Below are 25,901 nucleotides of genomic sequence, written 5' to 3'. Positions count from 1 at the left end.
TTAGTTTGTATTTCATCCAACAATCTGTACCACAAATTATGGCTACAGTATATGCAATTTCATCCACTTTTTGAGATTGCCTTTCGCTTACGGCCACACCGGCCTGAGTACGCCTGATCTCGTCCGATCTCGGAAGCTAAGCAGGGTCGGGCCTGGTTAGTACTTGGATGGGAGACCGCCTGGGAATACCAGGTGCTGTAAGCTTTTTGTCACTGCCTTGTGGAATTTCAACTCTTTGTCCGTTTTTTCCCACAAGGCTGAAATATGTGCCCTCGCTTTGAAATAAGTAAGCAAGGTTAGTTTGTATTTCATCCAACAATCTGTGCTACAAATTATGGCTACAGTATATGCAATTTCTTCCACTTTTTGAGTGACACAAAGATGCTTATCTAAATGGTGAAAATGCAACAGCTGTTAATCAGGCTCACTTTGACTTTACATAGTGCTAGTTTCTCGCTTACGGCCACACCGGCCTGAGTACGCCTGATCTCGTCCGATCTCGGAAGCTAAGCAGGGTCGGGCCTGGTTAGTACTTGGATGGGAGACCGCCTGGGAATACCAGGTGCTGTAAGCTTTTTGTCACTGCCTTGTGGAATTTCAACTCTTTGTCCGTTTTTTCCCACAAGGCTGAAATATGTGCCCTCGCTTTGAAATAAGTAAGCAAGGTTAGTTTGTATTTCATCCAACAATCTGTACCACAAATTATGGCTACAGTATATGCAATTTCATCCACTTTTTGAGATTGCCTTTCGCTTACGGCCACACCGGCCTGAGTACGCCTGATCTCGTCCGATCTCGGAAGCTAAGCAGGGTCGGGCCTGGTTAGTACTTGGATGGGAGACCGCCTGGGAATACCAGGTGCTGTAAGCTTTTTGTCACTGCCTTGTGGAATTTCAACTCTTTGTCCGTTTTTTCCCACAAGGCTGAAATATGTGCCCTCGCTTTGAAATAAGTAAGCAAGGTTAGTTTGTATTTCATCCAACAATCTGTGCTACAAATTATGGCTACAGTATATGCAATTTCTTCCACTTTTTGAGTGACACAAAGATGCTTATCTAAATGGTGAAAATGCAACAGCTGTTAATCAGGCTCACTTTGACTTTACATAGTGCACCAAGAGATAGTTTCTCGCTTACGGCCACACCGGCCTGAGTACGCCTGATCTCGTCCGATCTCGGAAGCTAAGCAGGGTCGGGCCTGGTTAGTACTTGGATGGGAGACCGCCTGGGAATACCAGGTGCTGTAAGCTTTTTGTCACTGCCTTGTGGAATTTCAACTCTTTGTCCGTTTTTTCCCACAAGGCTGAAATATGTGCCCTCGCTTTGAAATAAGTAAGCAAGGTTAGTTTGTATTTCATCCAACAATCTGTACCACAAATTATGGCTACAGTATATGCAATTTCATCCACTTTTTGAGATTGCCTTTCGCTTACGGCCACACCGGCCTGAGTACGCCTGATCTCGTCCGATCTCGGAAGCTAAGCAGGGTCGGGCCTGGTTAGTACTTGGATGGGAGACCGCCTGGGAATACCAGGTGCTGTAAGCTTTTTGTCACTGCCTTGTGGAATTTCAACTCTTTGTCCGTTTTTTCCCACAAGGCTGAAATATGTGCCCTCGCTTTGAAATAAGTAAGCAAGGTTAGTTTGTATTTCATCCAACAATCTGTGCTACAAATTATGGCTACAGTATATGCAATTTCTTCCACTTTTTGAGTGACACAAAGATGCTTATCTAAATGGTGAAAATGCAACAGCTGTTAATCAGGCTCACTTTGACTTTACATAGTGCACCAAGAGATAGTTTCTCGCTTACGGCCACACCGGCCTGAGTACGCCTGATCTCGTCCGATCTCGGAAGCTAAGCAGGGTCGGGCCTGGTTAGTACTTGGATGGGAGACCGCCTGGGAATACCAGGTGCTGTAAGCTTTTTGTCACTGCCTTGTGGAATTTCAACTCTTTGTCCGTTTTTTCCCACAAGGCTGAAATATGTGCCCTCGCTTTGAAATAAGTAAGCAAGGTTAGTTTGTATTTCATCCAACAATCTGTACCACAAATTATGGCTACAGTATATGCAATTTCATCCACTTTTTGAGATTGCCTTTCGCTTACGGCCACACCGGCCTGAGTACGCCTGATCTCGTCCGATCTCGGAAGCTAAGCAGGGTCGGGCCTGGTTAGTACTTGGATGGGAGACCGCCTGGGAATACCAGGTGCTGTAAGCTTTTTGTCACTGCCTTGTGGAATTTCAACTCTTTGTCCGTTTTTTCCCACAAGGCTGAAATATGTGCCCTCGCTTTGAAATAAGTAAGCAAGGTTAGTTTGTATTTCATCCAACAATCTGTGCTACAAATTATGGCTACAGTATATGCAATTTCTTCCACTTTTTGAGTGACACAAAGATGCTTATCTAAATGGTGAAAATGCAACAGCTGTTAATCAGGCTCACTTTGACTTTACATAGTGCACCAAGAGATAGTTTCTCGCTTACGGCCACACCGGCCTGAGTACGCCTGATCTCGTCCGATCTCGGAAGCTAAGCAGGGTCGGGCCTGGTTAGTACTTGGATGGGAGACCGCCTGGGAATACCAGGTGCTGTAAGCTTTTTGTCACTGCCTTGTGGAATTTCAACTCTTTGTCCGTTTTTTCCCACAAGGCTGAAATATGTGCCCTCGCTTTGAAATAAGTAAGCAAGGTTAGTTTGTATTTCATCCAACAATCTGTACCACAAATTATGGCTACAGTATATGCAATTTCATCCACTTTTTGAGATTGCCTTTCGCTTACGGCCACACCGGCCTGAGTACGCCTGATCTCGTCCGATCTCGGAAGCTAAGCAGGGTCGGGCCTGGTTAGTACTTGGATGGGAGACCGCCTGGGAATACCAGGTGCTGTAAGCTTTTTGTCACTGCCTTGTGGAATTTCAACTCTTTGTCCGTTTTTTCCCACAAGGCTGAAATATGTGCCCTCGCTTTGAAATAAGTAAGCAAGGTTAGTTTGTATTTCATCCAACAATCTGTGCTACAAATTATGGCTACAGTATATGCAATTTCTTCCACTTTTTGAGTGACACAAAGATGCTTATCTAAATGGTGAAAATGCAACAGCTGTTAATCAGGCTCACTTTGACTTTACATAGTGCACCAAGAGATAGTTTCTCGCTTACGGCCACACCGGCCTGAGTACGCCTGATCTCGTCCGATCTCGGAAGCTAAGCAGGGTCGGGCCTGGTTAGTACTTGGATGGGAGACCGCCTGGGAATACCAGGTGCTGTAAGCTTTTTGTCACTGCCTTGTGGAATTTCAACTCTTTGTCCGTTTTTTCCCACAAGGCTGAAATATGTGCCCTCGCTTTGAAATAAGTAAGCAAGGTTAGTTTGTATTTCATCCAACAATCTGTACCACAAATTATGGCTACAGTATATGCAATTTCATCCACTTTTTGAGATTGCCTTTCGCTTACGGCCACACCGGCCTGAGTACGCCTGATCTCGTCCGATCTCGGAAGCTAAGCAGGGTCGGGCCTGGTTAGTACTTGGATGGGAGACCGCCTGGGAATACCAGGTGCTGTAAGCTTTTTGTCACTGCCTTGTGGAATTTCAACTCTTTGTCCGTTTTTTCCCACAAGGCTGAAATATGTGCCCTCGCTTTGAAATAAGTAAGCAAGGTTAGTTTGTATTTCATCCAACAATCTGTACCACAAATTATGGCTACAGTATATGCAATTTCATCCACTTTTTGAGATTGCCTTTCGCTTACGGCCACACCGGCCTGAGTACGCCTGATCTCGTCCGATCTCGGAAGCTAAGCAGGGTCGGGCCTGGTTAGTACTTGGATGGGAGACCGCCTGGGAATACCAGGTGCTGTAAGCTTTTTGTCACTGCCTTGTGGAATTTCAACTCTTTGTCCGTTTTTTCCCACAAGGCTGAAATATGTGCCCTCGCTTTGAAATAAGTAAGCAAGGTTAGTTTGTATTTCATCCAACAATCTGTACCACAAATTATGGCTACAGTATATGCAATTTCATCCACTTTTTGAGATTGCCTTTCGCTTACGGCCACACCGGCCTGAGTACGCCTGATCTCGTCCGATCTCGGAAGCTAAGCAGGGTCGGGCCTGGTTAGTACTTGGATGGGAGACCGCCTGGGAATACCAGGTGCTGTAAGCTTTTTGTCACTGCCTTGTGGAATTTCAACTCTTTGTCCGTTTTTTCCCACAAGGCTGAAATATGTGCCCTCGCTTTGAAATAAGTAAGCAAGGTTAGTTTGTATTTCATCCAACAATCTGTACCACAAATTATGGCTACAGTATATGCAATTTCATCCACTTTTTGAGATTGCCTTTCGCTTACGGCCACACCGGCCTGAGTACGCCTGATCTCGTCCGATCTCGGAAGCTAAGCAGGGTCGGGCCTGGTTAGTACTTGGATGGGAGACCGCCTGGGAATACCAGGTGCTGTAAGCTTTTTGTCACTGCCTTGTGGAATTTCAACTCTTTGTCCGTTTTTTCCCACAAGGCTGAAATATGTGCCCTCGCTTTGAAATAAGTAAGCAAGGTTAGTTTGTATTTCATCCAACAATCTGTGCTACAAATTATGGCTACAGTATATGCAATTTCTTCCACTTTTTGAGTGACACAAAGATGCTTATCTAAATGGTGAAAATGCAACAGCTGTTAATCAGGCTCACTTTGACTTTACATAGTGCACCAAGAGATAGTTTCTCGCTTACGGCCACACCGGCCTGAGTACGCCTGATCTCGTCCGATCTCGGAAGCTAAGCAGGGTCGGGCCTGGTTAGTACTTGGATGGGAGACCGCCTGGGAATACCAGGTGCTGTAAGCTTTTTGTCACTGCCTTGTGGAATTTCAACTCTTTGTCCGTTTTTTCCCACAAGGCTGAAATATGTGCCCTCGCTTTGAAATAAGTAAGCAAGGTTAGTTTGTATTTCATCCAACAATCTGTGCTACAAATTATGGCTACAGTATATGCAATTTCTTCCACTTTTTGAGTGACACAAAGATGCTTATCTAAATGGTGAAAATGCAACAGCTGTTAATCAGGCTCACTTTGACTTTACATAGTGCACCAAGAGATAGTTTCTCGGGCCACACCGGCCTGAGTACGCCTGATCTCGTCCGATCTCGGAAGCTAAGCAGGGTCGGGCCTGGTTAGTACTTGGATGGGAGACCGCCTGGGAATACCAGGTGCTGTAAGCTTTTTGTCACTGCCTTGTGGAATTTCAACTCTTTGTCCGTTTTTTCCCACAAGGCTGAAATATGTGCCCTCGCTTTGAAATAAGTAAGCAAGGTTAGTTTGTATTTCATCCAACAATCTGTACCACAAATTATGGCTACAGTATATGCAATTTCATCCACTTTTTGAGATTGCCTTTCGCTTACGGCCACACCGGCCTGAGTACGCCTGATCTCGTCCGATCTCGGAAGCTAAGCAGGGTCGGGCCTGGTTAGTACTTGGATGGGAGACCGCCTGGGAATACCAGGTGCTGTAAGCTTTTTGTCACTGCCTTGTGGAATTTCAACTCTTTGTCCGTTTTTTCCCACAAGGCTGAAATATGTGCCCTCGCTTTGAAATAAGTAAGCAAGGTTAGTTTGTATTTCATCCAACAATCTGTGCTACAAATTATGGCTACAGTATATGCAATTTCTTCCACTTTTTGAGTGACACAAAGATGCTTATCTAAATGGTGAAAATGCAACAGCTGTTAATCAGGCTCACTTTGACTTTACATAGTGCACCAAGAGATAGTTTCTCGCTTACGGCCACACCGGCCTGAGTACGCCTGATCTCGTCCGATCTCGGAAGCTAAGCAGGGTCGGGCCTGGTTAGTACTTGGATGGGAGACCGCCTGGGAATACCAGGTGCTGTAAGCTTTTTGTCACTGCCTTGTGGAATTTCAACTCTTTGTCCGTTTTTTCCCACAAGGCTGAAATATGTGCCCTCGCTTTGAAATAAGTAAGCAAGGTTAGTTTGTATTTCATCCAACAATCTGTACCACAAATTATGGCTACAGTATATGCAATTTCATCCACTTTTTGAGATTGCCTTTCGCTTACGGCCACACCGGCCTGAGTACGCCTGATCTCGTCCGATCTCGGAAGCTAAGCAGGGTCGGGCCTGGTTAGTACTTGGATGGGAGACCGCCTGGGAATACCAGGTGCTGTAAGCTTTTTGTCACTGCCTTGTGGAATTTCAACTCTTTGTCCGTTTTTTCCCACAAGGCTGAAATATGTGCCCTCGCTTTGAAATAAGTAAGCAAGGTTAGTTTGTATTTCATCCAACAATCTGTGCTACAAATTATGGCTACAGTATATGCAATTTCTTCCACTTTTTGAGTGACACAAAGATGCTTATCTAAATGGTGAAAATGCAACAGCTGTTAATCAGGCTCACTTTGACTTTACATAGTGCACCAAGAGATAGTTTCTCGCTTACGGCCACACCGGCCTGAGTACGCCTGATCTCGTCCGATCTCGGAAGCTAAGCAGGGTCGGGCCTGGTTAGTACTTGGATGGGAGACCGCCTGGGAATACCAGGTGCTGTAAGCTTTTTGTCACTGCCTTGTGGAATTTCAACTCTTTGTCCGTTTTTTCCCACAAGGCTGAAATATGTGCCCTCGCTTTGAAATAAGTAAGCAAGGTTAGTTTGTATTTCATCCAACAATCTGTACCACAAATTATGGCTACAGTATATGCAATTTCATCCACTTTTTGAGATTGCCTTTCGCTTACGGCCACACCGGCCTGAGTACGCCTGATCTCGTCCGATCTCGGAAGCTAAGCAGGGTCGGGCCTGGTTAGTACTTGGATGGGAGACCGCCTGGGAATACCAGGTGCTGTAAGCTTTTTGTCACTGCCTTGTGGAATTTCAACTCTTTGTCCGTTTTTTCCCACAAGGCTGAAATATGTGCCCTCGCTTTGAAATAAGTAAGCAAGGTTAGTTTGTATTTCATCCAACAATCTGTACCACAAATTATGGCTACAGTATATGCAATTTCATCCACTTTTTGAGATTGCCTTTCGCTTACGGCCACACCGGCCTGAGTACGCCTGATCTCGTCCGATCTCGGAAGCTAAGCAGGGTCGGGCCTGGTTAGTACTTGGATGGGAGACCGCCTGGGAATACCAGGTGCTGTAAGCTTTTTGTCACTGCCTTGTGGAATTTCAACTCTTTGTCCGTTTTTTCCCACAAGGCTGAAATATGTGCCCTCGCTTTGAAATAAGTAAGCAAGGTTAGTTTGTATTTCATCCAACAATCTGTGCTACAAATTATGGCTACAGTATATGCAATTTCTTCCACTTTTTGAGTGACACAAAGATGCTTATCTAAATGGTGAAAATGCAACAGCTGTTAATCAGGCTCACTTTGACTTTACATAGTGCACCAAGAGATAGTTTCTCGCTTACGGCCACACCGGCCTGAGTACGCCTGATCTCGTCCGATCTCGGAAGCTAAGCAGGGTCGGGCCTGGTTAGTACTTGGATGGGAGACCGCCTGGGAATACCAGGTGCTGTAAGCTTTTTGTCACTGCCTTGTGGAATTTCAACTCTTTGTCCGTTTTTTCCCACAAGGCTGAAATATGTGCCCTCGCTTTGAAATAAGTAAGCAAGGTTAGTTTGTATTTCATCCAACAATCTGTACCACAAATTATGGCTACAGTATATGCAATTTCATCCACTTTTTGAGATTGCCTTTCGCTTACGGCCACACCGGCCTGAGTACGCCTGATCTCGTCCGATCTCGGAAGCTAAGCAGGGTCGGGCCTGGTTAGTACTTGGATGGGAGACCGCCTGGGAATACCAGGTGCTGTAAGCTTTTTGTCACTGCCTTGTGGAATTTCAACTCTTTGTCCGTTTTTTCCCACAAGGCTGAAATATGTGCCCTCGCTTTGAAATAAGTAAGCAAGGTTAGTTTGTATTTCATCCAACAATCTGTACTACAAATTATGGCTACAGTATATGCAATTTCATCCACTTTTTGAGATTGCCTTTCGCTTACGGCCACACCGGCCTGAGTACGCCTGATCTCGTCCGATCTCGGAAGCTAAGCAGGGTCGGGCCTGGTTAGTACTTGGATGGGAGACCGCCTGGGAATACCAGGTGCTGTAAGCTTTTTGTCACTGCCTTGTGGAATTTCAACTCTTTGTCCGTTTTTTCCCACAAGGCTGAAATATGTGCCCTCGCTTTGAAATAAGTAAGCAAGGTTAGTTTGTATTTCATCCAACAATCTGTGCTACAAATTATGGCTACAGTATATGCAATTTCATCCACTTTTTGAGATTGCCTTTCGCTTACGGCCACACCGGCCTGAGTACGCCTGATCTCGTCCGATCTCGGAAGCTAAGCAGGGTCGGGCCTGGTTAGTACTTGGATGGGAGACCGCCTGGGAATACCAGGTGCTGTAAGCTTTTTGTCACTGCCTTGTGGAATTTCAACTCTTTGTCCGTTTTTTCCCACAAGGCTGAAATATGTGCCCTCGCTTTGAAATAAGTAAGCAAGGTTAGTTTGTATTTCATCCAACAATCTGTGCCACAAATTATGGCTACAGTATATGCAATTTCATCCACTTTTTGAGAACGGCCACACCGGCCTGAGTACGCCTGATCTCGTCCGATCTCGGAAGCTAAGCAGGGTCGGGCCTGGTTAGTACTTGGATGGGAGACCGCCTGGGAATACCAGGTGCTGTAAGCTTTTTGTCACTGCCTTGTGGAATTTCAACTCTTTGTCCGTTTTTTCCCACAAGGCTGAAATATGTGCCCTCGCTTTGAAATAAGTAAGCAAGGTTAGTTTGTATTTCATCCAACAATCTGTGCTACAAATTATGGCTACAGTATATGCAATTTCATCCACTTTTTGATCTCGTCCGATCTCGGAAGCTAAGCAGGGTCGGGCCTGGTTAGTACTTGGATGGGAGACCGCCTGGGAATACCAGGTGCTGTAAGCTTTTTGTCACTGCCTTGTGGAATTTCAACTCTTTGTCCGTTTTTTCCCACAAGGCTGAAATATGTGCCCTCGCTTTGAAATAAGTAAGCAAGGTTAGTTTGTATTTCATCCAACAATCTGTGCTACAAATTATGGCTACAGTATATGCAATTTCTTCCACTTTTTGAGTGACACAAAGATGCTTATCTAAATGGTGAAAATGCAACAGCTGTTAATCAGGCTCACTTTGACTTTACATAGTGCACCAAGAGATAGTTTCTCGCTTACGGCCACACCGGCCTGAGTACGCCTGATCTCGTCCGATCTCGGAAGCTAAGCAGGGTCGGGCCTGGTTAGTACTTGGATGGGAGACCGCCTGGGAATACCAGGTGCTGTAAGCTTTTTGTCACTGCCTTGTGGAATTTCAACTCTTTGTCCGTTTTTTCCCACAAGGCTGAAATATGTGCCCTCGCTTTGAAATAAGTAAGCAAGGTTAGTTTGTATTTCATCCAACAATCTGTGCTACAAATTATGGCTACAGTATATGCAATTTCTTCCACTTTTTGAGTGACACAAAGATGCTTATCTAAATGGTGAAAATGCAACAGCTGTTAATCAGGCTCACTTTGACTTTACATAGTGCACCAAGAGATAGTTTCTCGCTTACGGCCACACCGGCCTGAGTACGCCTGATCTCGTCCGATCTCGGAAGCTAAGCAGGGTCGGGCCTGGTTAGTACTTGGATGGGAGACCGCCTGGGAATACCAGGTGCTGTAAGCTTTTTGTCACTGCCTTGTGGAATTTCAACTCTTTGTCCGTTTTTTCCCACAAGGCTGAAATATGTGCCCTCGCTTTGAAATAAGTAAGCAAGGTTAGTTTGTATTTCATCCAACAATCTGTGCTACAAATTATGGCTACAGTATATGCAATTTCATCCACTTTTTGAGATTGCCTTTCGCTTACGGCCACACCGGCCTGAGTACGCCTGATCTCGTCCGATCTCGGAAGCTAAGCAGGGTCGGGCCTGGTTAGTACTTGGATGGGAGACCGCCTGGGAATACCAGGTGCTGTAAGCTTTTTGTCACTGCCTTGTGGAATTTCAACTCTTTGTCCGTTTTTTCCCACAAGGCTGAAATATGTGCCCTCGCTTTGAAATAAGTAAGCAAGGTTAGTTTGTATTTCATCCAACAATCTGTACCACAAATTATGGCTACAGTATATGCAATTTCATCCACTTTTTGAGATTGCCTTTCGCTTACGGCCACACCGGCCTGAGTACGCCTGATCTCGTCCGATCTCGGAAGCTAAGCAGGGTCGGGCCTGGTTAGTACTTGGATGGGAGACCGCCTGGGAATACCAGGTGCTGTAAGCTTTTTGTCACTGCCTTGTGGAATTTCAACTCTTTGTCCGTTTTTTCCCACAAGGCTGAAATATGTGCCCTCGCTTTGAAATAAGTAAGCAAGGTTAGTTTGTATTTCATCCAACAATCTGTGCTACAAATTATGGCTACAGTATATGCAATTTCATCCACTTTTTGAGATTGCCTTTGACGCTTACGGCCACACCGGCCTGAGTACGCCTGATCTCGTCCGATCTCGGAAGCTAAGCAGGGTCGGGCCTGGTTAGTACTTGGATGGGAGACCGCCTGGGAATACCAGGTGCTGTAAGCTTTTTGTCACTGCCTTGTGGAATTTCAACTCTTTGTCCGTTTTTTCCCACAAGGCTGAAATATGTGCCCTCGCTTTGAAATAAGTAAGCAAGGTTAGTTTGTATTTCATCCAACAATCTGTGCTACAAATTATGGCTACAGTATATGCAATTTCATCCACTTTTTGAGATTGCCTTTCGCTTACGGCCACACCGGCCTGAGTACGCCTGATCTCGTCCGATCTCGGAAGCTAAGCAGGGTCGGGCCTGGTTAGTACTTGGATGGGAGACCGCCTGGGAATACCAGGTGCTGTAAGCTTTTTGTCACTGCCTTGTGGAATTTCAACTCTTTGTCCGTTTTTTCCCACAAGGCTGAAATATGTGCCCTCGCTTTGAAATAAGTAAGCAAGGTTAGTTTGTATTTCATCCAACAATCTGTGCTACAAATTATGGCTACAGTATATGCAATTTCTTCCATCCACTTTTTGAGATTGGCTCACTTTGACTTTACATAGTGCACCAAGAGATTACGGCCACACCGGCCTGAGTACGCCTCTCGTCCGATCTCGGAAGCTAAGCAGGGTCGGGCCTGGTTAGTACTTGGATGGGAGACCGCCTGGGAATACCAGGTGCTGTAAGCTTTTTGTCACTGCCTTGTGGAATTTCAACTCTTTGTCCGTTTTTTCCCACAAGGCTGAAATATGTGCCCTCGCTTTGAAATAAGTAAGCAAGGTTAGTTTGTATTTCATCCAACAATCTGTGCTACAAATTATGGCTACAGTATATGCAATTTCTTCCACTTTTTGAGTGACACAAAGATGCTTATCTAAATGGTGAAAATGCAACAGCTGTTAATCAGGCTCACTTTGACTTTACATAGTGCACCAAGAGATAGTTTCTCGCTTACGGCCACACCGGCCTGAGTACGCCTGATCTCGTCCGATCTCGGAAGCTAAGCAGGGTCGGGCCTGGTTAGTACTTGGATGGGAGACCGCCTGGGAATACCAGGTGCTGTAAGCTTTTTGTCACTGCCTTGTGGAATTTCAACTCTTTGTCCGTTTTTTCCCACAAGGCTGAAATATGTGCCCTCGCTTTGAAATAAGTAAGCAAGGTTAGTTTGTATTTCATCCAACAATCTGTGCTACAAATTATGGCTACAGTATATGCAATTTCATCCACTTTTTGAGATTGCCTTTCGCTTACGGCCACACCGGCCTGAGTACGCCTGATCTCGTCCGATCTCGGAAGCTAAGCAGGGTCGGGCCTGGTTAGTACTTGGATGGGAGACCGCCTGGGAATACCAGGTGCTGTAAGCTTTTTGTCACTGCCTTGTGGAATTTCAACTCTTTGTCCGTTTTTTCCCACAAGGCTGAAATATGTGCCCTCGCTTTGAAATAAGTAAGCAAGGTTAGTTTGTATTTCATCCAACAATCTGTGCTACAAATTATGGCTACAGTATATGCAATTTCATCCACTTTTTGAGATTGCCTTTCGCTTACGGCCACACCGGCCTGAGTACGCCTGATCTCGTCCGATCTCGGAAGCTAAGCAGGGTCGGGCCTGGTTAGTACTTGGATGGGAGACCGCCTGGGAATACCAGGTGCTGTAAGCTTTTTGTCACTGCCTTGTGGAATTTCAACTCTTTGTCCGTTTTTTCCCACAAGGCTGAAATATGTGCCCTCGCTTTGAAATAAGTAAGCAAGGTTAGTTTGTATTTCATCCAACAATCTGTACTCACAAATTATGGCTACAGTATATGCAATTTCATCCACTTTTTGAGATTGCCTTTCGCTTACGGCCACACCGGCCTGAGTACGCCTGATCTCGTCCGATCTCGGAAGCTAAGCAGGGTCGGGCCTGGTTAGTACTTGGATGGGAGACCGCCTGGGAATACCAGGTGCTGTAAGCTTTTTGTCACTGCCTTGTGGAATTTCAACTCTTTGTCCGTTTTTTCCCACAAGGCTGAAATATGTGCCCTCGCTTTGAAATAAGTAAGCAAGGTTAGTTTGTATTTCATCCAACAATCTGTGCTACAAATTATGGCTACAGTATATGCAATTTCTTCCACTTTTTGAGTGACACAAAGATGCTTATCTAAATGGTGAAAATGCAACAGCTGTTAATCAGGCTCACTTTGACTTTACATAGTGCACCAAGAGATAGTTTCTCGCTTACGGCCACACCGGCCTGAGTACGCCTGATCTCGTCCGATCTCGGAAGCTAAGCAGGGTCGGGCCTGGTTAGTACTTGGATGGGAGACCGCCTGGGAATACCAGGTGCTGTAAGCTTTTTGTCACTGCCTTGTGGAATTTCAACTCTTTGTCCGTTTTTTCCCACAAGGCTGAAATATGTGCCCTCGCTTTGAAATAAGTAAGCAAGGTTAGTTTGTATTTCATCCAACAATCTGTGCTACAAATTATGGCTACAGTATATGCAATTTCATCCACTTTTTGAGATTGCCTTTCGCTTACGGCCACACCGGCCTGAGTACGCCTGATCTCGTCCGATCTCGGAAGCTAAGCAGGGTCGGGCCTGGTTAGTACTTGGATGGGAGACCGCCTGGGAATACCAGGTGCTGTAAGCTTTTTGTCACTGCCTTGTGGAATTTCAACTCTTTGTCCGTTTTTTCCCACAAGGCTGAAATATGTGCCCTCGCTTTGAAATAAGTAAGCAAGGTTAGTTTGTATTTCATCCAACAATCTGTGCTACAAATTATGGCTACAGTATATGCAATTTCTTCCACTTTTTGAGTGACACAAAGATGCTTATCTAAATGGTGAAAATGCAACAGCTGTTAATCAGGCTCACTTTGACTTTACATAGTGCACCAAGAGATAGTTTCTCGCTTACGGCCACACCGGCCTGAGTACGCCTGATCTCGTCCGATCTCGGAAGCTAAGCAGGGTCGGGCCTGGTTAGTACTTGGATGGGAGACCGCCTGGGAATACCAGGTGCTGTAAGCTTTTTGTCACTGCCTTGTGGAATTTCAACTCTTTGTCCGTTTTTTCCCACAAGGCTGAAATATGTGCCCTCGCTTTGAAATAAGTAAGCAAGGTTAGTTTGTATTTCATCCAACAATCTGTGCTACAAATTATGGCTACAGTATATGCAATTTCATCCACTTTTTGAGATTGCCTTTCGCTTACGGCCACACCGGCCTGAGTACGCCTGATCTCGTCCGATCTCGGAAGCTAAGCAGGGTCGGGCCTGGTTAGTACTTGGATGGGAGACCGCCTGGGAATACCAGGTGCTGTAAGCTTTTTGTCACTGCCTTGTGGAATTTCAACTCTTTGTCCGTTTTTTCCCACAAGGCTGAAATATGTGCCCTCGCTTTGAAATAAGTAAGCAAGGTTAGTTTGTATTTCATCCAACAATCTGTGCTACAAATTATGGCTACAGTATATGCAATTTCTTCCACTTTTTGAGTGACACAAAGATGCTTATCTAAATGGTGAAAATGCAACAGCTGTTAATCAGGCTCACTTTGACTTTACATAGTGCACCAAGAGATAGTTTCTCGCTTACGGCCACACCGGCCTGAGTACGCCTGATCTCGTCCGATCTCGGAAGCTAAGCAGGGTCGGGCCTGGTTAGTACTTGGATGGGAGACCGCCTGGGAATACCAGGTGCTGTAAGCTTTTTGTCACTGCCTTGTGGAATTTCAACTCTTTGTCCGTTTTTTCCCACAAGGCTGAAATATGTGCCCTCGCTTTGAAATAAGTAAGCAAGGTTAGTTTGTATTTCATCCAACAATCTGTGCTACAAATTATGGCTACAGTATATGCAATTTCATCCACTTTTTGAGATTGCCTTTCGCTTACGGCCACACCGGCCTGAGTACGCCTGATCTCGTCCGATCTCGGAAGCTAAGCAGGGTCGGGCCTGGTTAGTACTTGGATGGGAGACCGCCTGGGAATACCAGGTGCTGTAAGCTTTTTGTCACTGCCTTGTGGAATTTCAACTCTTTGTCCGTTTTTTCCCACAAGGCTGAAATATGTGCCCTCGCTTTGAAATAAGTAAGCAAGGTTAGTTTGTATTTCATCCAACAATCTGTGACACAAATTATGGCTACAGTATATGCAATTTCATCCACTTTTTGAGATTGCCTTTCGCTTACGGCCACACCGGCCTGAGTACGCCTGATCTCGTCCGATCTCGGAAGCTAAGCAGGGTCGGGCCTGGTTAGTACTTGGATGGGAGACCGCCTGGGAATACCAGGTGCTGTAAGCTTTTTGTCACTGCCTTGTGGAATTTCAACTCTTTGTCCGTTTTTTCCCACAAGGCTGAAATATGTGCCCTCGCTTTGAAATAAGTAAGCAAGGTTAGTTTGTATTTCATCCAACAATCTGTGCTACAAATTATGGCTACAGTATATGCAATTTCATCCACTTTTTGAGATTACCTTTCGCTTACGGCCACACCGGCCTGAGTACGCCTGATCTCGTCCGATCTCGGAAGCTAAGCAGGGTCGGGCCTGGTTAGTACTTGGATGGGAGACCGCCTGGGAATACCAGGTGCTGTAAGCTTTTTGTCACTGCCTTGTGGAATTTCAACTCTTTGTCCGTTTTTTCCCACAAGGCTGAAATATGTGCCCTCGCTTTGAAATAAGTAAGCAAGGTTAGTTTGTATTTCATCCAACAATCTGTGCTACAAATTATGGCTACAGTATATGCAATTTCTTCCACTTTTTGAGTGACACAAAGATGCTTATCTAAATGGTGAAAATGCAACAGCTGTTAATCAGGCTCACTTTGACTTTACATAGTGCACCAAGAGATAGTTTCTCGCTTACGGCCACACCGGCCTGAGTACGCAACTGTTGATTGACGCAGGTGTGAGTGATTGCGCTGAGACTGAGTGTTTGCTCTAGAGAGTTTGTGTTGGAGTTTTGAGCTTTTTGAAGTACAATTTCTTTTTGTAAATTGATTAAGTTAGATTTATAGTTTGGGGTTGTTCCCCGGCAGCATATTGCTGTTTGGGGGACTTTCCTCCTGTCGTTATTCGGATGGATACAATGGCTTTGACCAACGCTGGAAAAAAGACTACGAACAAAGGAAACATGGATAATGGCGCTGCAGCAAGACAGGCGCAAAAATATGAAAAGAATTTAACAGTGGCTGTGGAAATTATGGGAGAAGAGAAGATTACAATGATGGAGGTATTGAGAGGGATTAAAGAAGTTTGTGGACTGGTCTGCGGCTGTCGGGTCAAAGATGAAAAGCGATTTGAAGTGACGCTGTCAAGTGCGAGAGGGAAAGAAAAACTGATGGATGGATTTAAAATCCGGAGCTGTCGAATCATGGCAAAGGATCTATCGCTGGATGAGATGGTTGTATCCTTCTTAAACCTCCCAGTATATATTACAGACGAGGACATCACAGAGCGGCTAAGAGCATGGGGTGTGTCTGCTATATCGCCGGTGAAAAGGCGCTACTGGCCGGGGACGGACATTGCTGATGGGACGCGCTTCTGTAAAGTTAGGTTCACAGACACTGTGCGCTCGTTGCCATATTCTGCCAAATTTGAAACGTTGGAAGGGGCTGAGTACTTCAGAGTAATACACGATCGGCAGGTCAAGGTCTGTAGGCTGTGTATCCAGCCAGGGCACGTGCTACGAGAGTGCCCTGATTTCGCATGTCATAAGTGTGGTGAGCAGGGGCATTACGCACGAGAGTGCAATGGGAGGAGAGAGCGAGGTTGTGTTGGATGCGGGAGGGGTGTAGCGCAGTGCTCCTGTCCCCATGGGGAAGGTGCTCAGGACTGGGCATCACAGGATTTCAGCGCAAATAGTGTCGTGGAGGAGAACGAGGTGGAGGAAGCTGGGGAGGAAATTGGCATGAGTGAGCAACCCCAGGGAGAGAAGGAGGACGAAGAACAGAGGCAGCCAGAGGAGGAAGTGGAGACGGAGCCTTGTACTGAAGGAAGGGAGGCACCCAAGGATGGAGGGATAAGCTCAAGCCTAGACGATGTAGAGTTGGAGGGCGATCCTCGTGGAGAGGGGGGCTCCTCTAGGGAGGTGGATAATGCAAGGGATGACTCTCGCAAACGTAAAGAGTCTGAAGAAGAGCTGTCGGAGGAAGATTTGGAGTACATAAAATCAATGCGTTGGGATAGTAAAAGGAACATGATAACCAAGAAGAAAAAGAAGAAAAAAGATCAATCATGATGGACTGGATTCATCCCCTCTTTATAGTCATAATGGTGAGAGTTGTATCTATTAACACCAATGGACTTCGTAGCAAAGAAAAGCTAGAGCTGGTGTTGGAAGCCTTCTCTGCGGATATATTATGTCTTCAGGAGACCCATTGGACTGAGCCGTATATGGATAATGTAAGGCAGAGATGGAATGGACTAATGTACGTGAGTAATGGTACTGTGCGGGCATGTGGGGTAGCTATTTTGGTAAAACATGACGTTGTGTCTAACTTAAATTTGTTATGTGCTGACACTGTGGGTCGAATGGTGGGAGTGGGTTTCACTTATCAAGATATGGAGTACTCGTTGTACAATGTCTATGCTCCTAATAATGAAATTGAGAGGAGGGTTATGTTTATGTCTATGGGAGGATTATGTGGGAAAAACTGTTTGCTTGTTGGGGATTTTAATGTATGGATGGATAGGCTAGATGCCTCAAGTAGCGCACATTTTAGCTCTGACTCATCTCGGGGAGCGCTATTAAGGCTAATGAGGGATGAGGATTGGGTGGATATATGGAGGGAGAGGAATCCAGATAAGCGGGTGTTCTCTCGAAGACAAGTGGTGAGGGGTGAGCTCAAGCAGTCACGTATAGATTTGTGTCTCACTCATAGAGAGGTTGCGCACTTGGTTGTGGGGGTAAAGTATTCACACACATTTTTTAGTGACCATGATGCTCTGCTTTTCAGGCTGGGTGCATCAGGGGAGGGGAGGGGGGGTGGTTTGTGGTGTCTTAATGCCAGTATGCTGAAGGATGAGGTGTTTAGGGCAGCAGTGAAAGAGTGTGTGAATGACGCCGTGTCAGATCCTTTATTTGAGTCGGATGTGAGTGTGTGGTGGGAAGGATTAAAAGGGGAGTTCAAGCGGCTGGCAATATCTAGTGCAAGACGGGCAAATGTGACAAGGAGGAGGGAGGAGGGGATTCTTAAATCTCGCCTGTTATTGGAGTTAGAAAAGGTAGAAAACTGCCCAGGCTATGATGTGACAGAGTACCTGAGGGTGAGGGAGGAGTTGAGGGTCGTAGAGAGGCACAGGTGCATGGGGGCAGTGGTGAGGAGTAGAGCACAGTATGTGGTGGAGGGGGAGAGAAATACTGCTTTTTTCCTGGGGTTAGAAAGGAGGAAGCAGGAAAGGAGTTTTCTAACTGAGCTGATAAATGAGAGGGGGGAGAGGGTGACAGATCTGGAAGGAATTTTGAATACAGTGCATTCTTTTTATAAGGGCTTATTTACGTCGGGTGGGGTAGATGAAGTGTGTATGAGAAGAGTGCTAGACGCAGTAGAGGCTAGGGTGTCGACTGAGGATGTAGAGATGTGTGATGCTGATTTTACATTGGCAGAGGTTAAAGCTGCCATATTGGGCCTGAACTTGAATAAGAGCCCGGGTTCAGATGGTCTTACTGCAGAGTTTTACCGTGAGTTTAGTGACATACTGGCCCCACTAATGCTGCGTGTGTATGTGTGTATGGAGGAGAAGAGGGTAGTCCCTGAATCTTTAGCTATGGGTGTGTTGACTGTGTTATACAAAGGGAAGGGGAGCAGACTGAAATTAGAGAACTACAGACCAATAACCCTTTTGAACTCCGACAATAAGGTGCTTGCGAAGATAATGGCTAATAGGTTGAATAAGGTGATGGGAAGCATCATAGCACCTACTCAGGCCTATGGAGTTCCGGGGCGGGATGTAGTGGACACCCTCTGCACTATCCGGGATGTGGTGAAGCAGATGGGGGAGGTGGGTGGGGCGGTGCTCTGTCTAGATCTGAATAAAGCCTTTGATCGGGTGGAGCATCGGTTCCTGTTAGAGGCCTTGGAAAGATTTGGGTTCGGGCCTCGTCTTAAAGGATGGGTGAAGCTTTTGTATGGGTCAGCGTGCAGTGTCGTGAAATGTAATGGTGTGCTGACTGATCCTTTTCCCCTGGGCAGGTCTGTTAGGCAGGGTTGTCCATTGTCTGCACTACTATACAGCGTCTCAGTAGAGCCTTTAGCGGCGTTTGTAAAGCGGAATGGAGGAGTGCATGGAGTGGACCTCCCGGGGGGAGGCGTCAGTGTACTGCATCATTATGCTGATGACACCACCTGTACTTTGCGGGATGGAGAGAGTGTGAATTGTCTGATGAAGTGTTTTGATGTGTATGGGAGAGCTTCTGGGGCTAAGGTGAATGTAGAAAAGTCTCAAATGTTATGTGCTGATGATACTGTTATGTCTACATGTAACATTCCTTTTAAGACTGTTAAGGGGCATGTGAGAATTTTGGGTGTGAATATTGGGGTAGATGAGCGGGAGGCGAGGGACTTAACTTGGACAGGGGTGATTAATAAAATAAAGACGACTCTGAATTACTGGAAACAAAGGAAATTAAAATTGAGGGGGAAAGTGGTTGTGGTGAATGCATTGTTAATGTCAAAATGTGTGTATACCTTAGGGGTTATGGACATGCCTGTATGGGCTCTGAAGGGAATTAATAATTTAATGTCTGATTTCCTGTGGGGTGGGAAGGGGGTGAAGATTGCTCATGATGTAATGATAGCAGATTATGATAGGGGTGGTTTGAGATTAATAGATCTGGAGGTGAAGTTAAAAGCCATGAGGGTGAAGAGAGTACAACGGTTTTTGTATGGGGAGGAGGGTCAGGGGTGGAAGGAGTTTTTCAGGCATTGGTTGCATAGGAGTGGAGGTTGTGGAGATTATGGGTTGTTAATGTGTTTCAAGCCCAGCATGTATGCAGAGGTGCCTGAGTTTTATCAGGAGGTGTTCAGGGCCTGGGCGGAGTTCTTACCGCAAGTAAGTTATGAGTGTGACTCTATTGGGGTGATTTTGAATATACCAGTTTTTCTGAACCCAATGCTGAAATCAGAGGGAAAGATGCTGGAGAGTAAGGTAATAATGAAGGCGGGTATGATAAGACTGAGGGACTTTAGGTATGAGGTGGTGCCAGGGTTCCTGCCTGAGCAGGCGATCGTAGATACTGTCTGGGGGGTAGATGAGGATGTCAGGAAAGGGATGGTGTTGAGAATGTATGATAGGATAAAGGAGTGTGTTCCAGGGGAGTGGGTGAGGCTGTTGGACAATCATTTGAGTAATGGAGTCTTAGAGACCTTGCCTGTGTTGCAGGTGAAATGTGGGGAGAAAATGCAAGCCTTATCCTCTACCCAGGTGAGGGCCGTATACTGGGCGCTTATTACCAGGAAGGTCAGGGCGCCTGCATCGGAGAAAGTGTGGAGGCAAGTTTTTCCAGGGATGGAAGTTGAGAGGTTGTGGGAAAACATGGTAGTGAGGCTCAATAGTATTGAATGTACCCATTTTGATTTTATGTTGAGGCACAACCGTGTTTTTACCAAGGTGGTGTTACATCAGGTAGACAGGTCAGTGTCTCGTGTGTGTGATGTATGCACAGATAAAGATGAAAATCTGATGCACATGATGTTTGAATGTGTTGATGTAGCTGGGTTCCATGTGAGGTTGAGGGACATGTTAGAAAGGTACTGGGGAGAAGAGTTAATGGGTGGGGTTGATTGGAGGTGTTTGGTATTGTTTGGAGTGGGTCAGCATGTGAAGGGGGGGAATATTGTATTATTGAATTTTTTGCTGTCACATGCAAGGTATGCAGTATATATAAGGAGGAACTTGGCAAGGTTTGAGGAAAAGAGGGTGACAGTGTGGAAGGTGTTTGAAGGCTTGGTAAGGAAGGATGTAGGATTGATGTATAGGTCTAAGCAGGAGGATTTTGAGAGGGTGTTTATGAAGGATTGTGGATTTATTGCTGTGGGGGAGGATGGTGGATTGGTGTATGGGTTTTGATGTGTAACATTTTGGAGATTTCAGTACAAATTTGAAAGAATTGTTTTGAGAATGTCTTAGTTTCTACTTGATAAGGAGGTGCTTTGAACACTCTCTATTCTTGTGGAATGTGGTTTAGCAAAGTATTGTATGCAATGGTAGTATAATTTGAGTTTTGGTATTTGAATTTCTCTATTTTTGATTTGATAGGGGGTGAATTGTTTGCCTGCCAATGTCAAGTATTGTGTTGATTAAAATGGTTTGTGTAGATAAAATTTGTATATCATGTAAAATAAGAATTTTTATAATAAAAAAAAAAAAAAAAAAAAAAAGTACGCCTGATCTCGTCCGATCTCGGAAGCTAAGCAGGGTCGGGCCTGGTTAGTACTTGGATGGGAGACCGCCTGGGAATACCAGGTGCTGTAAGCTTTTTGTCACTGCCTTGTGGAATTTCAACTCTTTGTCCGTTTTTTCCCACAAGGCTGAAATATGTGCCCTCGCTTTGAAATAAGTAAGCAAGGTTAGTTTGTATTTCATCCAACAATCTGTACCACAAATTATGGCTACAGTATATGCAATTTCATCCACTTTTTGAGATTGCCTTTCGCTTACGGCCACACCGGCCTGAGTACGCCTGATCTCGTCCGATCTCGGAAGCTAAGCAGGGTCGGGCCTGGTTAGTACTTGGATGGGAGACCGCCTGGGAATACCAGGTGCTGTAAGCTTTTTGTCACTGCCTTGTGGAATTTCAACTCTTTGTCCGTTTTTTCCCACAAGGCTGAAATATGTGCCCTCGCTTTGAAATAAGTAAGCAAGGTTAGTTTGTATTTCATCCAACAATCTGTACCACAAATTATGGCTACAGTATATGCAATTTCATCCACTTTTTGAGATTGCCTTTCGCTTACGGCCACACCGGCCTGAGTACGCCTGATCTCGTCCGATCTCGGAAGCTAAGCAGGGTCGGGCCTGGTTAGTACTTGGATGGGAGACCGCCTGGGAATACCAGGTGCTGTAAGCTTTTTGTCACTGCCTTGTGGAATTTCAACTCTTTGTCCGTTTTTTCCCACAAGGCTGAAATATGTGCCCTCGCTTTGAAATAAGTAAGCAAGGTTAGTTTGTATTTCATCCAACAATCTGTGCTACAAATTATGGCTACAGTATATGCAATTTCTTCCACTTTTTGAGTGACACAAAGATGCTTATCTAAATGGTGAAAATGCAACAGCTGTTAATCAGGCTCACTTTGACTTTACATAGTGCACCAAGAGATAGTTTCTCGCTTACGGCCACACCGGCCTGAGTACGCCTGATCTCGTCCGATCTCGGAAGCTAAGCAGGGTCGGGCCTGGTTAGTACTTGGATGGGAGACCGCCTGGGAATACCAGGTGCTGTAAGCTTTTTGTCACTGCCTTGTGGAATTTCAACTCTTTGTCCGTTTTTTCCCACAAGGCTGAAATATGTGCCCTCGCTTTGAAATAAGTAAGCAAGGTTAGTTTGTATTTCATCCAACAATCTGTACCACAAATTATGGCTACAGTATATGCAATTTCATCCACTTTTTGAGATTGCCTTTCGCTTACGGCCACACCGGCCTGAGTACGCCTGATCTCGTCCGATCTCGGAAGCTAAGCAGGGTCGGGCCTGGTTAGTACTTGGATGGGAGACCGCCTGGGAATACCAGGTGCTGTAAGCTTTTTGTCACTGCCTTGTGGAATTTCAACTCTTTGTCCGTTTTTTCCCACAAGGCTGAAATATGTGCCCTCGCTTTGAAATAAGTAAGCAAGGTTAGTTTGTATTTCATCCAACAATCTGTACCACAAATTATGGCTACAGTATATGCAATTTCATCCACTTTTTGAGATTGCCTTTCGCTTACGGCCACACCGGCCTGAGTACGCCTGATCTCGTCCGATCTCGGAAGCTAAGCAGGGTCGGGCCTGGTTAGTACTTGGATGGGAGACCGCCTGGGAATACCAGGTGCTGTAAGCTTTTTGTCACTGCCTTGTGGAATTTCAACTCTTTGTCCGTTTTTTCCCACAAGGCTGAAATATGTGCCCTCGCTTTGAAATAAGTAAGCAAGGTTAGTTTGTATTTCATCCAACAATCTGTGCTACAAATTATGGCTACAGTATATGCAATTTCTTCCACTTTTTGAGTGACACAAAGATGCTTATCTAAATGGTGAAAATGCAACAGCTGTTAATCAGGCTCACTTTGACTTTACATAGTGCACCAAGAGATAGTTTCTCGCTTACGGCCACACCGGCCTGAGTACGCCTGATCTCGTCCGATCTCGGAAGCTAAGCAGGGTCGGGCCTGGTTAGTACTTGGATGGGAGACCGCCTGGGAATACCAGGTGCTGTAAGCTTTTTGTCACTGCCTTGTGGAATTTCAACTCTTTGTCCGTTTTTTCCCACAAGGCTGAAATATGTGCCCTCGCTTTGAAATAAGTAAGCAAGGTTAGTTTGTATTTCATCCAACAATCTGTACCACAAATTATGGCTACAGTATATGCAATTTCATCCACTTTTTGAGATTGCCTTTCGCTTACGGCCACACCGGCCTGAGTACGCCTGATCTCGTCCGATCTCGGAAGCTAAGCAGGGTCGGGCCTGGTTAGTACTTGGATGGGAGACCGCCTGGGAATACCAGGTGCTGTAAGCTTTTTGTCACTGCCTTGTGGAATTTCAACTCTTTGTCCGTTTTTTCCCACAAGGCTGAAATATGTGCCCTCGCTTTGAAATAAGTAAGCAAGGTTAGTTTGTATTTCATCCAACAATCTGTACCACAAATTATGGCTACAGTATATGCAATTTCATCCACTTTTTGAGATTGCCTTTCGCTTACGGCCACACCGGCCTGAGTACGCCTGATCTCGTCCGATCTCGGAAGCTAAGCAGGGTCGGGCCTGGTTAGTACTTGGATGGGAGACCGCCTGGGAATACCAGGTGCTGTAAGCTTTTTGTCACTGCCTTGTGGAATTTCAACTCTTTGTCCGTTTTTTCCCACAAGGCTGAAATATGTGCCCTCGCTTTGAAATAAGTAAGCAAGGTTAGTTTGTATTTCATCCAACAATCTGTACCACAAATTATGGTTACAGTATATGCAATTTCATCCACTTTTTGAGATTGCCTTTCGCTTACGGCCACACCGGCCTGAGTACGCCTGATCTCGTCCGATCTCGGAAGCTAAGCAGGGTCGGGCCTGGTTAGTACTTGGATGGGAGACCGCCTGGGAATACCAGGTGCTGTAAGCTTTTTGTCACTGCCTTGTGGAATTTCAACTCTTTGTCCGTTTTTTCCCACAAGGCTGAAATATGTGCCCTCGCTTTGAAATAAGTAAGCAAGGTTAGTTTGTATTTCATCCAACAATCTGTGCTACAAATTATGGCTACAGTATATGCAATTTCTTCCACTTTTTGAGTGACACAAAGATGCTTATCTAAATGGTGAAAATGCAACAGCTGTTAATCAGGCTCACTTTGACTTTACATAGTGCACCAAGAGATAGTTTCTCGCTTACGGCCACACCGGCCTGAGTACGCCTGATCTCGTCCGATCTCGGAAGCTAAGCAGGGTCGGGCCTGGTTAGTACTTGGATGGGAGACCGCCTGGGAATACCAGGTGCTGTAAGCTTTTTGTCACTGCCTTGTGGAATTTCAACTCTTTGTCCGTTTTTTCCCACAAGGCTGAAATATGTGCCCTCGCTTTGAAATAAGTAAGCAAGGTTAGTTTGTATTTCATCCAACAATCTGTACCACAAATTATGGCTACAGTATATGCAATTTCATCCACTTTTTGAGATTGCCTTTCGCTTACGGCCACACCGGCCTGAGTACGCCTGATCTCGTCCGATCTCGGAAGCTAAGCAGGGTCGGGCCTGGTTAGTACTTGGATGGGAGACCGCCTGGGAATACCAGGTGCTGTAAGCTTTTTGTCACTGCCTTGTGGAATTTCAACTCTTTGTCCGTTTTTTCCCACAAGGCTGAAATATGTGCCCTCGCTTTGAAATAAGTAAGCAAGGTTAGTTTGTATTTCATCCAACAATCTGTGCTACAAATTATGGCTACAGTATATGCAATTTCTTCCACTTTTTGAGTGACACAAAGATGCTTATCTAAATGGTGAAAATGCAACAGCTGTTAATCAGGCTCACTTTGACTTTACATAGTGCACCAAGAGATAGTTTCTCGCTTACGGCCACACCGGCCTGAGTACGCCTGATCTCGTCCGATCTCGGAAGCTAAGCAGGGTCGGGCCTGGTTAGTACTTGGATGGGAGACCGCCTGGGAATACCAGGTGCTGTAAGCTTTTTGTCACTGCCTTGTGGAATTTCAACTCTTTGTCCGTTTTTTCCCACAAGGCTGAAATATGTGCCCTCGCTTTGAAATAAGTAAGCAAGGTTAGTTTGTATTTCATCCAACAATCTGTACCACAAATTATGGCTACAGTATATGCAATTTCATCCACTTTTTGAGATTGCCTTTCGCTTACGGCCACACCGGCCTGAGTACGCCTGATCTCGTCCGATCTCGGAAGCTAAGCAGGGTCGGGCCTGGTTAGTACTTGGATGGGAGACCGCCTGGGAATACCAGGTGCTGTAAGCTTTTTGTCACTGCCTTGTGGAATTTCAACTCTTTGTCCGTTTTTTCCCACAAGGCTGAAATATGTGCCCTCGCTTTGAAATAAGTAAGCAAGGTTAGTTTGTATTTCATCCAACAATCTGTGCTACAAATTATGGCTACAGTATATGCAATTTCTTCCACTTTTTGAGTGACACAAAGATGCTTATCTAAATGGTGAAAATGCAACAGCTGTTAATCAGGCTCACTTTGACTTTACATAGTGCACCAAGAGATAGTTTCTCGCTTACGGCCACACCGGCCTGAGTACGCCTGATCTCGTCCGATCTCGGAAGCTAAGCAGGGTCGGGCCTGGTTAGTACTTGGATGGGAGACCGCCTGGGAATACCAGGTGCTGTAAGCTTTTTGTCACTGCCTTGTGGAATTTCAACTCTTTGTCCGTTTTTTCCCACAAGGCTGAAATATGTGCCCTCGCTTTGAAATAAGTAAGCAAGGTTAGTTTGTATTTCATCCAACAATCTGTACCACAAATTATGGCTACAGTATATGCAATTTCATCCACTTTTTGAGATTGCCTTTCGCTTACGGCCACACCGGCCTGAGTACGCCTGATCTCGTCCGATCTCGGAAGCTAAGCAGGGTCGGGCCTGGTTAGTACTTGGATGGGAGACCGCCTGGGAATACCAGGTGCTGTAAGCTTTTTGTCACTGCCTTGTGGAATTTCAACTCTTTGTCCGTTTTTTCCCACAAGGCTGAAATA

At 45.5% G+C, this 25,901-nt stretch overlaps 58 non-coding genes and 3 pseudogenes across 58 annotated transcripts; all 61 read left to right on the top strand.

Annotated features, from left to right (window-relative positions):
* The first annotated feature begins 85 nt into the window (after positions 1 to 85).
* On the top strand, positions 86 to 204 carry LOC139399679 (5S ribosomal RNA). The gene has a single exon (XR_011632143.1). It is a non-coding gene; the product is annotated as a 5S ribosomal RNA (ribosomal RNA).
* Positions 205 to 455: 251 nt separating this feature from the next.
* LOC139399678 (5S ribosomal RNA) lies at positions 456 to 574 on the top strand. Its single transcript, XR_011632142.1, has one exon. It is a non-coding gene; the product is annotated as a 5S ribosomal RNA (ribosomal RNA).
* Positions 575 to 751: 177 nt separating this feature from the next.
* Positions 752 to 870, top strand: LOC139399676 (5S ribosomal RNA). The gene has a single exon (XR_011632140.1). It is a non-coding gene; the product is annotated as a 5S ribosomal RNA (ribosomal RNA).
* A 260-nt stretch (positions 871 to 1,130) lies between these two features.
* LOC139399675 (5S ribosomal RNA) lies at positions 1,131 to 1,249 on the top strand. The gene has a single exon (XR_011632139.1). It is a non-coding gene; the product is annotated as a 5S ribosomal RNA (ribosomal RNA).
* A 177-nt stretch (positions 1,250 to 1,426) lies between these two features.
* Positions 1,427 to 1,545, top strand: LOC139399674 (5S ribosomal RNA). Its single transcript, XR_011632138.1, has one exon. It is a non-coding gene; the product is annotated as a 5S ribosomal RNA (ribosomal RNA).
* Positions 1,546 to 1,805: 260 nt separating this feature from the next.
* On the top strand, positions 1,806 to 1,924 carry LOC139399673 (5S ribosomal RNA). Its single transcript, XR_011632137.1, has one exon. It is a non-coding gene; the product is annotated as a 5S ribosomal RNA (ribosomal RNA).
* Positions 1,925 to 2,101: 177 nt separating this feature from the next.
* Positions 2,102 to 2,220, top strand: LOC139399672 (5S ribosomal RNA). Its single transcript, XR_011632136.1, has one exon. It is a non-coding gene; the product is annotated as a 5S ribosomal RNA (ribosomal RNA).
* A 260-nt stretch (positions 2,221 to 2,480) lies between these two features.
* LOC139399671 (5S ribosomal RNA) lies at positions 2,481 to 2,599 on the top strand. The gene has a single exon (XR_011632135.1). It is a non-coding gene; the product is annotated as a 5S ribosomal RNA (ribosomal RNA).
* Positions 2,600 to 2,776: 177 nt separating this feature from the next.
* LOC139399670 (5S ribosomal RNA) lies at positions 2,777 to 2,895 on the top strand. The gene has a single exon (XR_011632134.1). It is a non-coding gene; the product is annotated as a 5S ribosomal RNA (ribosomal RNA).
* Positions 2,896 to 3,155: 260 nt separating this feature from the next.
* On the top strand, positions 3,156 to 3,274 carry LOC139399669 (5S ribosomal RNA). Its single transcript, XR_011632133.1, has one exon. It is a non-coding gene; the product is annotated as a 5S ribosomal RNA (ribosomal RNA).
* Positions 3,275 to 3,451: 177 nt separating this feature from the next.
* Positions 3,452 to 3,570, top strand: LOC139399668 (5S ribosomal RNA). The gene has a single exon (XR_011632132.1). It is a non-coding gene; the product is annotated as a 5S ribosomal RNA (ribosomal RNA).
* Positions 3,571 to 3,747: 177 nt separating this feature from the next.
* On the top strand, positions 3,748 to 3,866 carry LOC139399667 (5S ribosomal RNA). Its single transcript, XR_011632131.1, has one exon. It is a non-coding gene; the product is annotated as a 5S ribosomal RNA (ribosomal RNA).
* A 177-nt stretch (positions 3,867 to 4,043) lies between these two features.
* LOC139399665 (5S ribosomal RNA) lies at positions 4,044 to 4,162 on the top strand. The gene has a single exon (XR_011632129.1). It is a non-coding gene; the product is annotated as a 5S ribosomal RNA (ribosomal RNA).
* A 177-nt stretch (positions 4,163 to 4,339) lies between these two features.
* Positions 4,340 to 4,458, top strand: LOC139399664 (5S ribosomal RNA). The gene has a single exon (XR_011632128.1). It is a non-coding gene; the product is annotated as a 5S ribosomal RNA (ribosomal RNA).
* Positions 4,459 to 4,718: 260 nt separating this feature from the next.
* On the top strand, positions 4,719 to 4,837 carry LOC139399663 (5S ribosomal RNA). The gene has a single exon (XR_011632127.1). It is a non-coding gene; the product is annotated as a 5S ribosomal RNA (ribosomal RNA).
* A 255-nt stretch (positions 4,838 to 5,092) lies between these two features.
* On the top strand, positions 5,093 to 5,211 carry LOC139399682 (5S ribosomal RNA; annotated as a pseudogene).
* A 177-nt stretch (positions 5,212 to 5,388) lies between these two features.
* LOC139399662 (5S ribosomal RNA) lies at positions 5,389 to 5,507 on the top strand. The gene has a single exon (XR_011632126.1). It is a non-coding gene; the product is annotated as a 5S ribosomal RNA (ribosomal RNA).
* A 260-nt stretch (positions 5,508 to 5,767) lies between these two features.
* LOC139399661 (5S ribosomal RNA) lies at positions 5,768 to 5,886 on the top strand. The gene has a single exon (XR_011632125.1). It is a non-coding gene; the product is annotated as a 5S ribosomal RNA (ribosomal RNA).
* Positions 5,887 to 6,063: 177 nt separating this feature from the next.
* On the top strand, positions 6,064 to 6,182 carry LOC139399660 (5S ribosomal RNA). The gene has a single exon (XR_011632124.1). It is a non-coding gene; the product is annotated as a 5S ribosomal RNA (ribosomal RNA).
* A 260-nt stretch (positions 6,183 to 6,442) lies between these two features.
* On the top strand, positions 6,443 to 6,561 carry LOC139399659 (5S ribosomal RNA). The gene has a single exon (XR_011632123.1). It is a non-coding gene; the product is annotated as a 5S ribosomal RNA (ribosomal RNA).
* Positions 6,562 to 6,738: 177 nt separating this feature from the next.
* On the top strand, positions 6,739 to 6,857 carry LOC139399658 (5S ribosomal RNA). Its single transcript, XR_011632122.1, has one exon. It is a non-coding gene; the product is annotated as a 5S ribosomal RNA (ribosomal RNA).
* A 177-nt stretch (positions 6,858 to 7,034) lies between these two features.
* LOC139399657 (5S ribosomal RNA) lies at positions 7,035 to 7,153 on the top strand. The gene has a single exon (XR_011632121.1). It is a non-coding gene; the product is annotated as a 5S ribosomal RNA (ribosomal RNA).
* Positions 7,154 to 7,413: 260 nt separating this feature from the next.
* On the top strand, positions 7,414 to 7,532 carry LOC139399656 (5S ribosomal RNA). Its single transcript, XR_011632120.1, has one exon. It is a non-coding gene; the product is annotated as a 5S ribosomal RNA (ribosomal RNA).
* A 177-nt stretch (positions 7,533 to 7,709) lies between these two features.
* Positions 7,710 to 7,828, top strand: LOC139399654 (5S ribosomal RNA). The gene has a single exon (XR_011632118.1). It is a non-coding gene; the product is annotated as a 5S ribosomal RNA (ribosomal RNA).
* A 177-nt stretch (positions 7,829 to 8,005) lies between these two features.
* LOC139399653 (5S ribosomal RNA) lies at positions 8,006 to 8,124 on the top strand. The gene has a single exon (XR_011632117.1). It is a non-coding gene; the product is annotated as a 5S ribosomal RNA (ribosomal RNA).
* A 177-nt stretch (positions 8,125 to 8,301) lies between these two features.
* Positions 8,302 to 8,420, top strand: LOC139399651 (5S ribosomal RNA). Its single transcript, XR_011632116.1, has one exon. It is a non-coding gene; the product is annotated as a 5S ribosomal RNA (ribosomal RNA).
* Positions 8,421 to 8,584: 164 nt separating this feature from the next.
* Positions 8,585 to 8,703, top strand: LOC139399681 (5S ribosomal RNA; annotated as a pseudogene).
* A 513-nt stretch (positions 8,704 to 9,216) lies between these two features.
* On the top strand, positions 9,217 to 9,335 carry LOC139399650 (5S ribosomal RNA). The gene has a single exon (XR_011632115.1). It is a non-coding gene; the product is annotated as a 5S ribosomal RNA (ribosomal RNA).
* Positions 9,336 to 9,595: 260 nt separating this feature from the next.
* Positions 9,596 to 9,714, top strand: LOC139399649 (5S ribosomal RNA). The gene has a single exon (XR_011632114.1). It is a non-coding gene; the product is annotated as a 5S ribosomal RNA (ribosomal RNA).
* Positions 9,715 to 9,891: 177 nt separating this feature from the next.
* On the top strand, positions 9,892 to 10,010 carry LOC139399648 (5S ribosomal RNA). The gene has a single exon (XR_011632113.1). It is a non-coding gene; the product is annotated as a 5S ribosomal RNA (ribosomal RNA).
* Positions 10,011 to 10,187: 177 nt separating this feature from the next.
* On the top strand, positions 10,188 to 10,306 carry LOC139399647 (5S ribosomal RNA). Its single transcript, XR_011632112.1, has one exon. It is a non-coding gene; the product is annotated as a 5S ribosomal RNA (ribosomal RNA).
* A 179-nt stretch (positions 10,307 to 10,485) lies between these two features.
* Positions 10,486 to 10,604, top strand: LOC139399646 (5S ribosomal RNA). Its single transcript, XR_011632110.1, has one exon. It is a non-coding gene; the product is annotated as a 5S ribosomal RNA (ribosomal RNA).
* A 177-nt stretch (positions 10,605 to 10,781) lies between these two features.
* On the top strand, positions 10,782 to 10,900 carry LOC139399645 (5S ribosomal RNA). The gene has a single exon (XR_011632109.1). It is a non-coding gene; the product is annotated as a 5S ribosomal RNA (ribosomal RNA).
* A 206-nt stretch (positions 10,901 to 11,106) lies between these two features.
* Positions 11,107 to 11,222, top strand: LOC139399683 (5S ribosomal RNA; annotated as a pseudogene).
* Positions 11,223 to 11,482: 260 nt separating this feature from the next.
* LOC139399644 (5S ribosomal RNA) lies at positions 11,483 to 11,601 on the top strand. Its single transcript, XR_011632108.1, has one exon. It is a non-coding gene; the product is annotated as a 5S ribosomal RNA (ribosomal RNA).
* A 177-nt stretch (positions 11,602 to 11,778) lies between these two features.
* Positions 11,779 to 11,897, top strand: LOC139399642 (5S ribosomal RNA). The gene has a single exon (XR_011632106.1). It is a non-coding gene; the product is annotated as a 5S ribosomal RNA (ribosomal RNA).
* Positions 11,898 to 12,074: 177 nt separating this feature from the next.
* LOC139399641 (5S ribosomal RNA) lies at positions 12,075 to 12,193 on the top strand. Its single transcript, XR_011632105.1, has one exon. It is a non-coding gene; the product is annotated as a 5S ribosomal RNA (ribosomal RNA).
* A 178-nt stretch (positions 12,194 to 12,371) lies between these two features.
* Positions 12,372 to 12,490, top strand: LOC139399640 (5S ribosomal RNA). The gene has a single exon (XR_011632104.1). It is a non-coding gene; the product is annotated as a 5S ribosomal RNA (ribosomal RNA).
* Positions 12,491 to 12,750: 260 nt separating this feature from the next.
* On the top strand, positions 12,751 to 12,869 carry LOC139399639 (5S ribosomal RNA). The gene has a single exon (XR_011632103.1). It is a non-coding gene; the product is annotated as a 5S ribosomal RNA (ribosomal RNA).
* A 177-nt stretch (positions 12,870 to 13,046) lies between these two features.
* Positions 13,047 to 13,165, top strand: LOC139399638 (5S ribosomal RNA). Its single transcript, XR_011632102.1, has one exon. It is a non-coding gene; the product is annotated as a 5S ribosomal RNA (ribosomal RNA).
* A 260-nt stretch (positions 13,166 to 13,425) lies between these two features.
* On the top strand, positions 13,426 to 13,544 carry LOC139399637 (5S ribosomal RNA). Its single transcript, XR_011632101.1, has one exon. It is a non-coding gene; the product is annotated as a 5S ribosomal RNA (ribosomal RNA).
* Positions 13,545 to 13,721: 177 nt separating this feature from the next.
* On the top strand, positions 13,722 to 13,840 carry LOC139399636 (5S ribosomal RNA). The gene has a single exon (XR_011632100.1). It is a non-coding gene; the product is annotated as a 5S ribosomal RNA (ribosomal RNA).
* Positions 13,841 to 14,100: 260 nt separating this feature from the next.
* Positions 14,101 to 14,219, top strand: LOC139399635 (5S ribosomal RNA). Its single transcript, XR_011632099.1, has one exon. It is a non-coding gene; the product is annotated as a 5S ribosomal RNA (ribosomal RNA).
* A 177-nt stretch (positions 14,220 to 14,396) lies between these two features.
* On the top strand, positions 14,397 to 14,515 carry LOC139399634 (5S ribosomal RNA). The gene has a single exon (XR_011632098.1). It is a non-coding gene; the product is annotated as a 5S ribosomal RNA (ribosomal RNA).
* A 177-nt stretch (positions 14,516 to 14,692) lies between these two features.
* LOC139399633 (5S ribosomal RNA) lies at positions 14,693 to 14,811 on the top strand. The gene has a single exon (XR_011632097.1). It is a non-coding gene; the product is annotated as a 5S ribosomal RNA (ribosomal RNA).
* A 177-nt stretch (positions 14,812 to 14,988) lies between these two features.
* Positions 14,989 to 15,107, top strand: LOC139399630 (5S ribosomal RNA). The gene has a single exon (XR_011632095.1). It is a non-coding gene; the product is annotated as a 5S ribosomal RNA (ribosomal RNA).
* Positions 15,108 to 21,162: 6,055 nt separating this feature from the next.
* On the top strand, positions 21,163 to 21,281 carry LOC139399629 (5S ribosomal RNA). Its single transcript, XR_011632094.1, has one exon. It is a non-coding gene; the product is annotated as a 5S ribosomal RNA (ribosomal RNA).
* Positions 21,282 to 21,458: 177 nt separating this feature from the next.
* On the top strand, positions 21,459 to 21,577 carry LOC139399628 (5S ribosomal RNA). Its single transcript, XR_011632093.1, has one exon. It is a non-coding gene; the product is annotated as a 5S ribosomal RNA (ribosomal RNA).
* Positions 21,578 to 21,837: 260 nt separating this feature from the next.
* On the top strand, positions 21,838 to 21,956 carry LOC139399627 (5S ribosomal RNA). The gene has a single exon (XR_011632092.1). It is a non-coding gene; the product is annotated as a 5S ribosomal RNA (ribosomal RNA).
* Positions 21,957 to 22,133: 177 nt separating this feature from the next.
* On the top strand, positions 22,134 to 22,252 carry LOC139399626 (5S ribosomal RNA). The gene has a single exon (XR_011632091.1). It is a non-coding gene; the product is annotated as a 5S ribosomal RNA (ribosomal RNA).
* Positions 22,253 to 22,429: 177 nt separating this feature from the next.
* LOC139399730 (5S ribosomal RNA) lies at positions 22,430 to 22,548 on the top strand. Its single transcript, XR_011632188.1, has one exon. It is a non-coding gene; the product is annotated as a 5S ribosomal RNA (ribosomal RNA).
* A 260-nt stretch (positions 22,549 to 22,808) lies between these two features.
* Positions 22,809 to 22,927, top strand: LOC139399729 (5S ribosomal RNA). Its single transcript, XR_011632187.1, has one exon. It is a non-coding gene; the product is annotated as a 5S ribosomal RNA (ribosomal RNA).
* A 177-nt stretch (positions 22,928 to 23,104) lies between these two features.
* Positions 23,105 to 23,223, top strand: LOC139399728 (5S ribosomal RNA). The gene has a single exon (XR_011632186.1). It is a non-coding gene; the product is annotated as a 5S ribosomal RNA (ribosomal RNA).
* Positions 23,224 to 23,400: 177 nt separating this feature from the next.
* LOC139399727 (5S ribosomal RNA) lies at positions 23,401 to 23,519 on the top strand. The gene has a single exon (XR_011632185.1). It is a non-coding gene; the product is annotated as a 5S ribosomal RNA (ribosomal RNA).
* Positions 23,520 to 23,696: 177 nt separating this feature from the next.
* Positions 23,697 to 23,815, top strand: LOC139399726 (5S ribosomal RNA). Its single transcript, XR_011632184.1, has one exon. It is a non-coding gene; the product is annotated as a 5S ribosomal RNA (ribosomal RNA).
* A 260-nt stretch (positions 23,816 to 24,075) lies between these two features.
* Positions 24,076 to 24,194, top strand: LOC139399723 (5S ribosomal RNA). The gene has a single exon (XR_011632182.1). It is a non-coding gene; the product is annotated as a 5S ribosomal RNA (ribosomal RNA).
* A 177-nt stretch (positions 24,195 to 24,371) lies between these two features.
* LOC139399722 (5S ribosomal RNA) lies at positions 24,372 to 24,490 on the top strand. The gene has a single exon (XR_011632181.1). It is a non-coding gene; the product is annotated as a 5S ribosomal RNA (ribosomal RNA).
* A 260-nt stretch (positions 24,491 to 24,750) lies between these two features.
* On the top strand, positions 24,751 to 24,869 carry LOC139399721 (5S ribosomal RNA). The gene has a single exon (XR_011632180.1). It is a non-coding gene; the product is annotated as a 5S ribosomal RNA (ribosomal RNA).
* A 177-nt stretch (positions 24,870 to 25,046) lies between these two features.
* Positions 25,047 to 25,165, top strand: LOC139399720 (5S ribosomal RNA). Its single transcript, XR_011632179.1, has one exon. It is a non-coding gene; the product is annotated as a 5S ribosomal RNA (ribosomal RNA).
* A 260-nt stretch (positions 25,166 to 25,425) lies between these two features.
* LOC139399719 (5S ribosomal RNA) lies at positions 25,426 to 25,544 on the top strand. Its single transcript, XR_011632178.1, has one exon. It is a non-coding gene; the product is annotated as a 5S ribosomal RNA (ribosomal RNA).
* A 177-nt stretch (positions 25,545 to 25,721) lies between these two features.
* On the top strand, positions 25,722 to 25,840 carry LOC139399718 (5S ribosomal RNA). Its single transcript, XR_011632177.1, has one exon. It is a non-coding gene; the product is annotated as a 5S ribosomal RNA (ribosomal RNA).
* Positions 25,841 to 25,901: the final 61 nt, after the last annotated feature.

Source organism: Oncorhynchus clarkii, unplaced genomic scaffold, assembly GCF_045791955.1.
Source record: "Oncorhynchus clarkii lewisi isolate Uvic-CL-2024 unplaced genomic scaffold, UVic_Ocla_1.0 unplaced_contig_12064_pilon_pilon, whole genome shotgun sequence".
Lineage (NCBI taxonomy): Eukaryota > Metazoa > Chordata > Actinopteri > Salmoniformes > Salmonidae > Oncorhynchus > Oncorhynchus clarkii.
The sequence above is the reverse complement of the archived record's forward strand: the minus strand, read 5'-3'. Positions and strand labels throughout refer to the sequence as shown.